The sequence below is a fragment of the Centruroides sculpturatus genome, unplaced genomic scaffold (assembly GCF_000671375.1).
Source record: "Centruroides sculpturatus isolate CEXI.00-Female unplaced genomic scaffold, Cexi_2.0 scaffold443, whole genome shotgun sequence".
In the NCBI taxonomy this organism is placed as follows: domain Eukaryota; kingdom Metazoa; phylum Arthropoda; class Arachnida; order Scorpiones; family Buthidae; genus Centruroides; species Centruroides sculpturatus.
In genome coordinates, this window is record NW_019384892.1 from 138,412 (window position 1) to 152,951 (window position 14,540).

General features: G+C 30.1%; 2 long non-coding RNA genes across 2 annotated transcripts in view; both read right to left on the reverse strand.

The window, feature by feature from the left end:
- The window catches only part of LOC111631283, a 15,111-nt gene extending 5,891 nt beyond the window's left edge, over positions 1 to 9,220 (reverse strand). Inside the window, exon 1 of the long non-coding RNA XR_002757671.1 lies at positions 9,129 to 9,220. This is a non-coding gene — a long non-coding RNA (uncharacterized LOC111631283). The remainder of the gene's footprint in view (positions 1 to 9,128) is intronic.
- Positions 3,495 to 3,825, reverse strand: LOC111631284. Its single transcript, XR_002757672.1, has 3 exons — positions 3,743 to 3,825; positions 3,640 to 3,665; positions 3,495 to 3,554 (listed from the first exon to the last, which is right to left on the reverse strand). It is a non-coding gene; the product is annotated as an uncharacterized LOC111631284 (long non-coding RNA).
- Positions 9,221 to 14,540: the final 5,320 nt, after the last annotated feature.

Here is a 14,540-nt window from a genome sequence, read left to right on the forward strand (position 1 = left end):
GTTACATTATGTTATGTAAGTTAAGTTTTAGTATCATTTCCCTTTTCCCTCTCCTCCGCCATCAGTTTACACCTCCACCGTCATCTATCCTCAAAAGTAAAGTGCAAATAAAACTACTTTTTTTTTTTATCAATTATTATTCTATTATAGTTATTTATACATTTACAATTACAAAACGCATTTTCAGTGTTTTTCTTACTATTTTTTTAATGTACTACTTAGCTTTAATTTCAGTGTTTTTCGTGTTGGAATGAATTATTTGGTTTTACATGTAATCGTATGGGAAAAATGATTCACCTTACGACATTTTCATGATACGATCTCAGTTTCGGAACGGATTAATTTCGTATCCTGAGGTACCACTGTATACTAATTTAACTATCTGACTACAGGGGCGAATCAAGACCAAAATTTTTGAGCATGCTGAAAGTTATAAGAATAATTGGCCTATCTGATCAGGTGCAAGAATTAGGTCACTCTCTTCCGAGGCTAATTAGAGAATTTTTAGACGGGTCAAAAATATGTTCGATTTCGCGCATAAACGCAAAGCACCGCATCTAAAATAGAATAGTTGAAGCCGAGTTCTTCAGGGTAATCTTTAACCCTCTCTCTCTTTCTGTTCCCCACGGGAGGATTTCCAAAAATCACTTCTTAGTATGCATTCTTATGCAATAACGCAGTCAAAAACGCAAAAGAAATGATTAAAATCATTATTGAATTTTAACTGAATAAATTTTTCGTATTTAAAAAGACTTTTATTTAAATAACCTATAAAATAAAAAAATCAGAAAATTTTTCATTATAATGGAGAATTAAATTGATGATAACCTTACTTGAATAAATGATTAATTTTAAATTTTAAAACCTATAAAACTTGTTTGGAACATTATATTTCGAATTTTCGAATTTGGAATGAATTCAAATATTCGTTCTAATTCGTTTACTTTATATTTATTGTTCTTGAGTTAACTGAAAAGTGGAAATGATTAAAATATTTATTAATTACCAAAATGTATATGTGCCACTATTTATTTTCTTTCTTTATTATTTACACTTTATACTGACTAAAACTCTCTTTCTCCGGGGAGAGGGGTGGAATTTCCAAAAATTTCTTCTTAGTTTGCATCCTCATGGCGTATCTTGTGTACCAAATTTCAACTTTCAACTTCTAACCGTTTGGGCTCTGCGCTTATTATTATTGTTATTATTGTTATTATTATAACCCATCTCGTTTACATTATAAGATGAAAAAGTGTTAAAAATTTATGATAATTATTCAAATTTTGTGGGTTCTTGACATTGGGGGTTAGGGCTTAAGCCCTTTTAATCTCTATGTAGATCCGTCCCTGTATACATATATGCTGACTGGGTACCGCAAGCTTTCGATACAATCTGACCGTGTTCAATGCTTCGAATGACGTCATGCGTGCGCACTTGTTTGCTGGGGCAAACCTCCACAGGAGTAACCGCAAGCATGGCACTGACTTAAAACGACAAGCCGCTAGCTGTCAATGTAAAAGCAAACACAAATGATAAAAGAGTTTACACATTAGAATAAATTATTATTGGCATATTTGTTCTCATATAAAAAATATATTGACAGTCAAAACTTTCTCTTAAGAATGCGGTGCATGCTAAGCAAGTCCAGAGAATTCGTCCCTGTCTAACTATTTTGTATTTATCTATAACAATATCTAAAATCACACATCTCAGGCACAAAAAATGTTACTTGTCTGAAAATAATTAACTAAAGCCCATATCTTAAGTAATTAGTTACAGCCAAAATTTTTGAAAATAAAATCGCCTATTTTTTCCTGCTTGTAATAACTGAAAATATTGAATACCGTAATTGTTTTAAAAGTTTAAAAAAAAAGCACTATTAATCATATTCATCATAAATTTGTAAGTCTATTACATTACTAATACATTTAATGAAATTTTCCTTGTCATTATGTATTTTAAGTTTTTTGTAAATTTTTTCATTTGTAATTAATGAATTAGCAATTATTTGTTTAAAAAAATAACTTAATTAATTTTAATATGTAGAAAAGATGACAATGGTTAAAACATATTGTTTTTAATTTTCAAGTTTTAAGAGTAAACTTTTAGTTTTACTCTTTATTTTTTAAAGTTATAACAATTTACAGCAAACAATAGGAGCATGTTCCGTTATTATTATCTGAATCTAATTTTATTACTATTTATATTAGAAAATAACTTTTTTAATAAAAATAAAACTACTCTTTACAATATAAAACAATAAAAAAATATATTTATCAATAATTAAGCTTTGTGTTTGTGAGCATCAAACAGAATTTAATTTTGTTTTTCATAATTATTTATATTTTGTAATTCATTATCTTAAAACAGTTTATATAATTTGAAATGATTGATTTTATTACACGGAATTTAACAGAAAACATTTATGAAGGAAAGCTTAATCTTTTACTATAAAATTAAAGTGTTATCTTTAAAATAGTCGTACATCCAAAACAACCAATTCTGTTTGTAATTCTTAAAATTGGTATATTATATGAAAAAGTAATGCAGTGATCTTAAAATTTGCATAAAGTTTATATAATACTGTAATATAGAATTTATTTAATTGGTTTGGTTACGGAAACAAGATATCTGGACATCTGTCGAGCGGGGAATGCACGACTTTTACGGGAAATTAACCCCTATTTAGGTGTTATAAATATGAAGAAAGCCCGGAAACTCCACATGGCCAGCCTGTTGGCGAGGTGCGAATCCATCACCAACTACCAATGTTTTAACGGTTTTATCCATAAGTCTACTGGTGGACTCTAAATCTCTAATACAGAAATGGGACGAGTATTTGTAATTTGATTCATTCGAATTATTACTTTTTTAATATAATTAAATATTTTAAAAAATTAGTTATAGTATAATATAATACTTCACATTTAAAGTAATAAAAATTTACCTGTGTATAGTAATTTTTATAGCTACCTATAGGCTTATCTTTGTATTCTATACCTTGCCGATACAACCTAAAATCTGTCCACACAACAATATAATGATTTAACATTTTTGTAATCCCAATAGTTGTTATCTGTAACTGCTCTACGTACAGTATAATCTCGATTATCCGAGTGCGGATTATCCGTGCATCCTTACATCCCGATAAAAATTGGCGTCAAGAATACAAATATTGGCATTAAAACTAAACTGTTGTTAACTTTTGCTACTTAAAATTGTATATTGAGTGTCAAAACTACTTCCAGAAAGTGAAGGCATAAATTAAATGGCCTAACAAGTACAGCAATTGAAATTGATTCTTGAACAATGCGGCTTTACATACACAGTATGTGTATTCTTGTGTGTTCTTAGTCTGTCTTGGCATCTGACAGACATAGTCTATTCCACAAACGAAATTAAAATATTTATATGAAATAAATTTTATATTTTTTCCTACTGGATTGAAATTTTTACTTTAAATAAAGTAAGTTAACGTTATCAAATAAATGAAAAAATACCTCTTTGATAGATTAAATCTTCAATTGAAATATTTCCTAATGGATTGCCAGAATCTATTAGATAAAAATTATGAAAAATACTTGTATAAGAATAATTTACTTTAAAAGAATAATCTATGATATTTAAAATTATCATTACCGAGTTTTTGTCTATTTCCAAAATCTCTATTAAAAATCAAATTAATTCAATTTAGTACACAATATGTAATATAAATCTCCAAGAATTTCATGAAAACACTTACTGTAAAGTAAAACACTGTACCAAACAAAAGAACAATAAAATAGCGGTCTTCATAGTGACTAATACCGAATTTAACCGTGGTGGAATGAGTGACTCTGGAAATGGGACGAAATTTATAAATAAAAACCAAACGATCTTATCTACGTCAGATCTACGTCACTAATTAACTGCAATTAATCAGAAACTTTTCAGTCAATGCCAGAACTTTAATTAAACGAAAGATTGTAACTAAAGAACGTTTTTGTAATTATTTAAAATAATAATACACAGTAGACTCTCGCTAATCGGCTCTCAATTATCCGGCATACATTCCTCTGTGATCGCATATACCAGGGGTCGCCCCGTAGCCGCATCGACCCCCAGGGGTCGATGTGGCTAGGGGGTCGATTAGGGAGTCGATGCGGCAATGGGTTACAATTTTTTTTTTTTTCTTATACAGATATCAGAGATCACAACGTTTATTTTATTTTATTTTTTTTTTTTGCTCATACACTTACACTTGTAATAAAACTTTACGGTGGGGTCAATGTGAGGTTTTGGAAAGTGGTTGGGGGTCGACAGTTAAAAAAGTTTGGCGACCCCTGGCATATACGCTTCCGTTTTCTTGAAAATGTTAGTCATGTCGCATATCCTATTTTCTTGTTTTATTTCTTTGTAGAATAATTCATGCCAGTGGCCCGGAACAAAGGCCAAAGGCTACTATCTTACGAACTAGATTAAATTTTTGAACAAAAGGAATCTTCTAAATCTTCGATCTATTATGGAGAAAACCTGAATAGAAAATCATATGAATTAAAATATATTTGAAGTAGTAAAGAATGCTAATTTTATTTATTTTGTCTCTTTCGAAAAGATGTGATGAGTCTAATTTATACGACCATATTTCTCATATTCAGCCCTTCAGTTTGTATTGTAAGATTGCTTTAGCGATTTGTCAAATCCGGATTCAGAGGTATGAGGCATGGAATAGTAGTTAATATTGTACTACGTATTTGAATGATAAGCACGTTTTCTCGAAAGTCACGGTGATTAATTTGTTCAGCCAAACGATAAAAATATGCACAAGTAATATATAATTTATTTTTTACATTATATGAAATTGAATTAAGGTGTCAGCCAACTGCTCTGGAAGACAAATACGAAGTAGCTAGATTGTATTATCTACTTAATACAATCTACTTGCTTTTTTCATAGATAGTGTTCTTATCTCTCCATTTTAATATATAATACATCTTCACAGTATCTAGTATTTGTTGTAAGTTAATATATACTGGTACAGTAATACCTTTACTTACGCTACCCCGACTTACGCGAACCCGGAGTTACGCGATTTTCAAATCTCGTCGATTCGTCTTTTATTTGAGCGCCACGCAAACCTTGATTACTCACTCTCCCACACTATTGTTCAGCTTACATGTTCGGACGTGTCGCGCGGAATCGACACATAGCCACAATTTATTTTGTGTTTTTCATTTCTGTGTTTGTTATATCTAGAGACTTGAGAGACTCTATGTGGAGATTTCTTCTAACCGCGAACGAATCAAAAGACGAGATAGGATAAAGAAGAACATTTATTAGCTTACATACATCCGACTTGGGTTTTACACAAATTGCGAAAATATACCCCGACTTACGCGAATTCGACTTACGCGGTTATCGCTCGGTCCCACCTATCGCGTAAGTTCGGGGTATCACTGTATTGATATTAAAAAAATCCACACGGGAAAAATAGAATCGGAGTAACCTGTTTAACTGGTCATTTAATTGTTACCTCTATTATTTTTTGTCGTGTTTATTTTAAAAGCATTCCTAGAACGCGATTATTATGTACAATTTACACATAATACAAAAAAGAATATGTCGAAACTCATTTGTACAAAATAGATATGAGTTACTGAATTAAAAGTGCGAGATAGAGTTGTGTTCTGCTGGTGTAATATGGTTAAATTGATAAAAGTGTATGCATTTTTGTTTCTAGTTAATAATGGGTTTGCTTTAATTAAAATTGACAGTGCAGTCTTTTCTTCATTGACGTAACTTTCCTATCAACCCGATGTCGTCGTTGTCGTTGCTTTCAGATTTTAAGGTTTAATATTGTCACTGTGTTTGGATACACTAATCTTTGTATTTAGTAAAATTTATTTAAACATTTTTATGTAAGTGTTATTAAACTTTTTTTAACTGTAAGCAAGTAATCATTCGTGAAAATGACGAACGAAATACAACGGTATCTGGGTACTCAAACTTTTTTTAACTCGAACAATTCAGTATTCGGACACAAATTCTGGAAAAAAATTCTTTTGAAAAAAATTCTAGACTGAACAAACGCGACCCGCTATAACAAATTTTCGATTACTGTAATGTTAACATATAATACAGTACATTTAATTGTGATTGTTAGTTAATTATTGATTGAAAATAAATTATCGATTGCTTTAGTAAACATATTTTTCTTAGTAACGAAAAAGAATAGTATAGCCTACTTTTGCTAACTTTTGGAACCTAACCCCATGTTTTGCATTAGTCCTTTGTTTCGTATAGCAGGAATTCGCATAACACGACACTTTTTCGGAACGTAACTACCGTGTTATACGAGGAATAGCTGTATAAGTATATACAGGTATATATTAAGGTATACATACTAAAGGTACTGTACATAGGCTTATATATAAATAATACATTAAATTAGATTCACGTTAAGAATATCAAATTTTCATAACTAAAGTGTAATTTTTATATTTTGTATGATTTCGTGCTCAATAAAGTATAACAATTATATACTTTTTATATAAAATACGAAATTTAAACTAATGTAAAATTTTTTAGTGATTTTGTTGTGTGCTATAAATTTTTGTTACATATTCAAAAAGAAAAAAAACATTATAAATATAAATGGAATAGACTTCTATTTTATATGACTTCATTGGTTCCTATAAATCAATCCGACGTTTTTCTTTTTGTTTATTCTCTCCAATTGGTAATACTGTTAACACATTGCAATCACATGACATCTAGTCAATATGATACTAAGAATAAATATAAGTAGTTCTTGTAGAAACTGCCAGGTAATTCAGAGGCCAGATTAGCATGAGTGTATTGTAATGTTTAATATTTTAATCTTTAGATAATGCAATTAATATCGTCTAATAACTAGCTTTTTAAAAATAATGCAATTACTGATATTTTTTTAATAAAATAACTCTTACAAAATATATGAACTTTACATTAATGCAAGAGATGGGCAAATATCACTTTACTTGAATTCAAATATCGAATTTGAATATTAATCACATCTCGAATATGAGAATATTTGAATACCCCTAATACAGTATTAGGACTATAGGGAACTAGTATTGTTTTATTTCATATTTACATATATATACTGAATACATATATATATATATATAAATGAGAATGTTTGTTTGTATGTTTTCTATACATTCCTAGACTGCTCGACCAATTGCTACGAATCTCGGCAGTTACGTTTACATACTTCTAACTTTGATAATGTTATACCCCACCCCAAAATAGCTATTGAAATTTTGTAAATCAATTAATTTACATCTATATTCAATTTGCTGATTTACACGTAACGCCATCTATTGGCAAAAATTTAACAAAATCATAAACTAAATACTGTATAATGCTTACAAAAAACATATAATTTTAAATATATATATATATTACGTTCACTTAATTACTGCAAAAGAAGGCATATAGCACTCGGACTTTTTCATTTCTGAACGATACTTTCTTAATTAATAAGTGCCCTCCAGTAGTCGAATGGATAAAAGCACCGAACACCGATAGTTAGTTTGTCGTGGGTTTTGGCATGGCCACGGATTGGCTACGTGGAGTTTTTCAGATATTCTTAACGTTAGTATGATCTAAATCAGGAGTCCCAAACTTTTTTCACAACGAGCCAGATGTGAGGTTTGCCGATTGGGGAGAAAGTGTCGCGACAGTACTGCACTGTCGCACTGTCAGCACTGTCGTGTGGGAGTGAAAAAACTTACTGAGACAGGTTCTCCATCGTATACGATTTAGTAAATATAAAAATTTTTCTTACAACTACTGTTTTTCTTCGGCGTAAGGCCTATCCGCAGAGTGAATCAGTTCGTAAATAAAGTTCAATCTTTTCGACGATCTTCTCTCCTTCTGGCGAAGATGATGAGAAAAACATAGGCTCCGGGGCGCACAGCACAACTTGAAGGGGTGATTCTCATAGCAGGTTAACTTGGCGAAACTTGCCCGGACGGGATGGCGAAAACTTCTTCCGGAACGACGACCAAGTTTCCGTTCTTGAATCGCAAGAAAAATCCAGGAGCGGAGCACACCGAACTAAGAGTTCGGTGTGCTCCGCTCCTGGAACCAAGAACGTCACATCCTTTTTTTGCGCGGTTTTTATAAGTTTTATAAGTTTTTTCTAGGTCCCAGATCGAACATTCCGATAGGTCGATGCCGATCTACCCCCGCTCTCTATTTGATCCCCCTACCCGTTACGAATTGTAACGAGATCGGAGCCCAGATCACGGGGTGAGTCAACACCGACTGACAATTTGATTCCTATCGAAGATGTTCGATCTAAACACTCAAATTCATCTATTGTTTTAACCTGAGTAGTTCGACTTTCTTAGAAANGAACAGACGATACTAAACTCAATTTATCCGCCTAAACGTCCGTAGCGTGGCGCTACGGACGGCGGGAAAGTAGTTCGGCTGCCCAATGACGTTTTACGTATTATAGGAGTTATTTTTACCGTTGTTTACGGATACTGCCACAATTTTTATAGGAATCATAACTATAGGAAACGGTTTTATAGGGGGATCTACTGTACTGCCACAATTTTTATAGGAATCATAACTATAGGAAACGGTTTTATAGGGGGATCTACTGTACATTTTTTATCACTTATCAAATAACATTATAGTATTATTATATGTAATGCACAAATTTCTTTTTCCATGATAACTCCTTCTATCGAATGTTCTCTTAAAAATAAAAAGGTAGGTACAATTAGGGATTTAAATAATAATCACATATTCAGATTTACTTGTATTCAGACCTTTTTTTACCAGTTTCGTGAACATCACTTATTTCCAAAAGCTGCTTTTCTTTCCTTGTGCGTAAATTAATACAAAGCCAAACATAAATATGAAAATAATACGGTGTTAATAATTTAGATCTAAATTATTTTGGAAGCTGGTTAAATTTATATATTTTTATTTATATTTACTTAATTTACATAAATTATTAATAGTAAATTAGCTAAGCTGCTGGAGTACTTTTTCCGTTCAAATTTTGTACAATTCGAAAGACGGAGAATTTCTATAATTTAATGCAATTAATCAATTTGTAAAGTAGCATAAAAAAACAATTAACTCACACTATATCAGAAATTCGAGGATCAGGTCTGCAGTGTCTTACTGAATTTACTGTTCTAATTAAGTAAGTACAATCTATTAAATTAAAATAAATTACATTAGTTTATTCGTTAACAATAAATGATTACGTATTCGATGCTTAATTGAGTTTTCTGAAGAAAACTACCATAAAATTAAATGTAAAAATTATTCAATACAATTAAATATTAACAGTTCACAAATTATACAATAGTCAGCCAAATAATGTTTTGTTTCATGTGTTTCTTGTACTGTACAATTGTGAATATGCATTGTAAACCAAATTTAGAATAATGTAGTTTTCTTTTACAAATTATTAGAAATATGTTTAAATAGACAATTAGGAATATTCAGTTAATTGAAAAATATCTAATTCAAATATCTTATTTAAATAATAGCGATTTATTTTGAAAATGGTTTACACTGGTGATACTATTCTGGTAAAATAGTATCACCAGTGTAAACTAGTATTCTACAAGAACTACCTTGACGTACTCAACTCCATCACAACTGATTCTTAAAGATTATGATATAGATTTTTACAATACAGTGGTACCTCAGGATACGAACGCCCCAGCATACGAAATTTNTAAGTTTATCTACAATCTATGATATTTCCATATAAATAATTATATTTTAGCTCATTTGTGGCACACTGCGGATAAACTGATCTTGCGGGCCATAGTTTGGAGACTCTTGATGTAAATAGAAGCCAGCTTTACATAAAAGTTCTTCTGAGATGCAGATCGCTCACATGTCGCGTTATAACCAAATAAAACAAACTAATTCTAACAAGCGATTATTTATTGTGACATCATCATAATCAACGTAATACGAGGTTACCGCCTGCACAAAATATGTTTTAAGCGGTTTTCGAAGGTTCCGAGTTTAAATATTTGGTCCATCTTTCACAAAATTTTATTGATTGGCAGATTATGTTTGATATTTTGCTTTAAAGGGCACAATTTCTTACAGTTAACATTAGGTAAAATATATTAAATTTTTAAGATATCATATTGTATTTTCAATTGGTGTCTGTAAAATTTATTTAAACATTTTTATGTAAGTGTTATTAAACTTTTTTTAACTGTAAGCAAGTAATCATTCGTGAAAATGACGAACGAAATACAACAGTGTCTCGATATTCGAACACAAATTCTGGAGAAAACTCTCTGGATACTGGATTGAACAAACGCGACCCGCTATAACAAATTTTCGATTACTGTAATGTTAACATTTCGTCATTCATAAACATTTTTTTATGATAAAAATAAAAATAATTAAATGTTGCTGATACTTCAGATCAAGATCAACAAAAAAGCAGAGATGACAATACTTTGTAAAAAGAAAACGCTCTCGTTTAACTAAAATTAATATTAACGTGTGATACAGTAGTCTACTTTTAACTGTAATTTTTAGTTAATTATTGATTGGAAATAAGTTATCAATTGCTTTAATAAGCACACTTCTCTTAGTAACGAAAAAGAATAGTATAGGCTACTTTTTCTAACTTCTGGAACGTAACCCTATGTTTTGCATTAGTCCTTTGTTTCGTATAGCATGGATTCCCATAACACGACACTTTTTCGGAACTTAACTACCGTGTTATACGAGGGACACCTGTACAAATAATAATACGTATTCATCTGGTATAAAAAGGTAAAGTACGAAAATAAAGTGCATTTAGGATTAGTTCCAGTAAAGGCAGTAGTGTTGAAATTAAATAATCCTACTAATCCTATTTTTCGCATAAATTTTCTATCGAATGAAGCTACAAAGTCTACAGTTTAAACTAGAAAGACTCCATATAACGACTTTAAATTGTAAAATATTTTTGTTCTGTTTTAATTGTGTCTTTTCCAAGTTTATTTCGGGTCAAATAAACCCTAAAGATTAAATGTCGGCTATTTTAAAACAGTCGAATTTAATGTCGACGGTTCGCCTACTTTAAAATGTAACTTATCGATTTACGATCCAGGAAAAAGGTTACGCCTCTAACTCCTCTGCTGTAATTACAAAAATCGCAGTTTGCGCAGTTTTTACTGATTTAGAAGAGTATAGACTCACTTATTTTCTAGGTAAGTAGGAACGTTTAAGACGGTCGCAAGATCTTCTACTTCAATTTCGACCACGTCTCCTTTTATCGATTCCACCGTTTCAGACAATTTTTCGGTTGTTTTTATCAGATCCTGGAGATCAGACNAAAAAAATATATATATTTTATTCGAAATAAATATCTTAAATGAAGCTTTATTTTAAGTCTTATTCCTTAAATTACATTTCGAGTGAAGAAACCTACATATGATAAATTATCGATGAATAATTTGAATAAAAGTACAGTATTTTAAATTCGTAAACCAAATACAAGTGATATTTTTAAATTAATATCTACAATAGAACATATGTTCCTATTTCAATCCCAGACATTCATTCCACATAGTTTATGTATAAAAGAACTATATACAGTTAAAATCAAATGATTATCATAAGTTAATAGAAAAAATTCATAGTTTTCTGACCTAAAAATCATATTCAGTGGACAAGGGCATCCTCAGAGAGGTAACGTGCCTTGGTATCAAGTGAAAAATTCCACAAAATATAATTGTAAAAGTGACTGAGATAAGTAACCTTATACCCTCGATCATGACTATTCTATGGATTATAGAAAAAAATCTATAGAATAGTCATGTGAAATCCATCTGTGAAAAACCCGAAAATTTAAATAATTAAATAAAAATTTATTAGTCTGTAAGCTTTGCCTATCTGAAGAAATTTTCTGGCGGAGCACCTGTCAGAGGCACAAGAAATGGTTTAATAGAATCTTTTGCCATTACAAGAAAACAAATTCCAGTAAAACAAAACTACTGTACTTAAATATCAATTAAATATTTTACTTTTGTTCTATTTTGTTTACTATAAAAAAAGTAATTAAAAGAACTTACAACGTTAACTTTATTTTGTATGTTTTTGCTAACTTTATTCATAATTACATTATTGCTAGAAATTAATTATTATTAACGTTATTCTTTATTACTCAATATCTCTGTTAATATCATCATCATCTAAAATTGTTTCGTTATTAGTTTTAATTATGAGTAAAAATAATAAATTATGTATTTTCTAAAATAAGAATTGAATATAATTTATATTCATTCTCAAAAAATCAATTAAACTCTCCCTTTGTTTAATAACCACGCATGAAATTTATATCCATTACTCTAAAACTGTATTTGTATACCTATTGGAGTATCATAATTGGAATCATACATAGACTTATTCATTTATTTACGTTTTAGTCCTTAAGTATCAAATACAGTTAACTAAAAATATTTTCCAAAATATTTCTATTGATTTAAATCATTGAATATCATTATAAAAATACATTTTTAAATAATTTTAATCAGTCATGTAAAGCATCATACCTGAAGGAATACAGTCATCAAATTCAACGCGTGGCTTATATTTTGAGCATATTTGAACTGATACCGTTGCATTACTTTTGAACTGGTAACCATCATAACAAGTAGCTCGGCAGAAACTAAAATTATCAAAACATAAAATGTTATTATTTATTATATTTTAGAAATTAATATATTTAATGCATATAGTATAAACATGTCATATGTTCTAAAGCTTACTTGCGTATTGTCGAAAATACTAATTTATGCGCAAATTTGTTTAATCAAATCAAATTATACTCGTAATTATATAATAATTTAATAAAAAGTACTTTCGAATAATGCTTACATATTTTTCTGGTTAATAACACATTCCATTGATTGCTGTTTTCCTTGTCTAGTTTTTTTACATATTTTTTCTAAATATCAATAGAATAAATATTAGTCAATATATAAGATAAGATAATTCTGTCTCTTCCAAATAACACACAAAAGTCATACCACAGTCAGTAAAAGCTTTCCTACTTTGGTATAGTGTGCATACTTTCGTAGCTGTTCTTGAACCGTCTTCGAACATATATCCAAAACTACAAGTAGCATTGCACACTCTTAAATGATAAATATTTATGTTTAGAAATGAGTTATATACCAGTTATATTTTATACTTATACCTGTAATATAGTGAAAATATAAACTTATTTTCTACCTATATTAGACAATAAATAAAAATAGTTATCTAAAAATATAAATAAAAATTAAACAATTATTGTGACATCGTGACAATTCTGGATTACAATTTTCAATCATGTTTTAATTTAATGAATGACGTGATTTCCGGACCAGGCCGGAAGTTCGTATATAAATAATCGGGACTTCCTCTAGTAAGCTTTTCATATCTGGTGTCGATTTTCCTCTTTCTAACTCCGTTCTCGAGATTAAAGAACGATGTACGGACAGAGGTACAGACAAACGATAGTGAGAATCTATAAGTCTGCAATTTGAAAGCTGCAACTCAATAATTTATTTTTCATGAAGTAACTTACACGATACTTTTAAGATTTCATGCAATTTCGAAATGAATATATAGAGTCAAACTAGCAATTTTGTCATTCATTCTTTTTCCATTTTATTTTTTATCTGTTTATGCTAAGACTTTGTTAAGAAGTATGAAAATTAATGTTTGTTTTTATTCGTTTTTTATCATGTTCAAAATGATCAATTCATGGTATGTGTAACACGGGGATAACTGATGAAAACGGACATTTCTGAATGTTTTTGTTTAATATTTGTCTCAAAAAATGATTGTTATCCCCGTGTAAATATCATGAATTGGTCATTTTGAACAAGATAAAAAAAAACGAATAAAAACAAACATTAATTTTCATACTTCTTAACATACGACATAGCCTATGCAGAGTGATTTTAAACATAAGCGAAAAACTACAGAAATTGATTCTGCGAATAATTTCAACCATAAAATAGCTTATGAACATAGGTTCAAAACGGCATAAGTTTAAACTAACATAATGGGAACTAACAGCAACATAATGCAAACTAACAAGATGGGAAACTAACGTAAACTCGGGTTATGGGCTTAAGGTTAATATGTGAGGACAATTAAACGCGTGGCCAATCAATGCGTGAATCTCATTCACACCTAAAGTTCAGAACAAACCATTGTAAATTATACGAGCATAAAAATTAAAGTATTCATATCGTGGTATTAAAAACTGTTCAATGGCTAATCAATGCATGATAATATCCTTCTATGCATTGATTGACTACTCGTTTGATTCGCACATATTTGTTAAACTGTCTGTATTAAGTCATTTTACTCTGTCATGAATCCCGTTCACGCCTGAAGTACGGTTTTTAATTTAGTACCTTAATTTTGATACACGTGTAATTTAAAAAGGTTTGCTTTTCAAATATTAGAGTCGTTGCGGCCGAAGTTTTCATCCCTAAAACGTGAACGTCGAACGTTGAGCGCCGCCATCC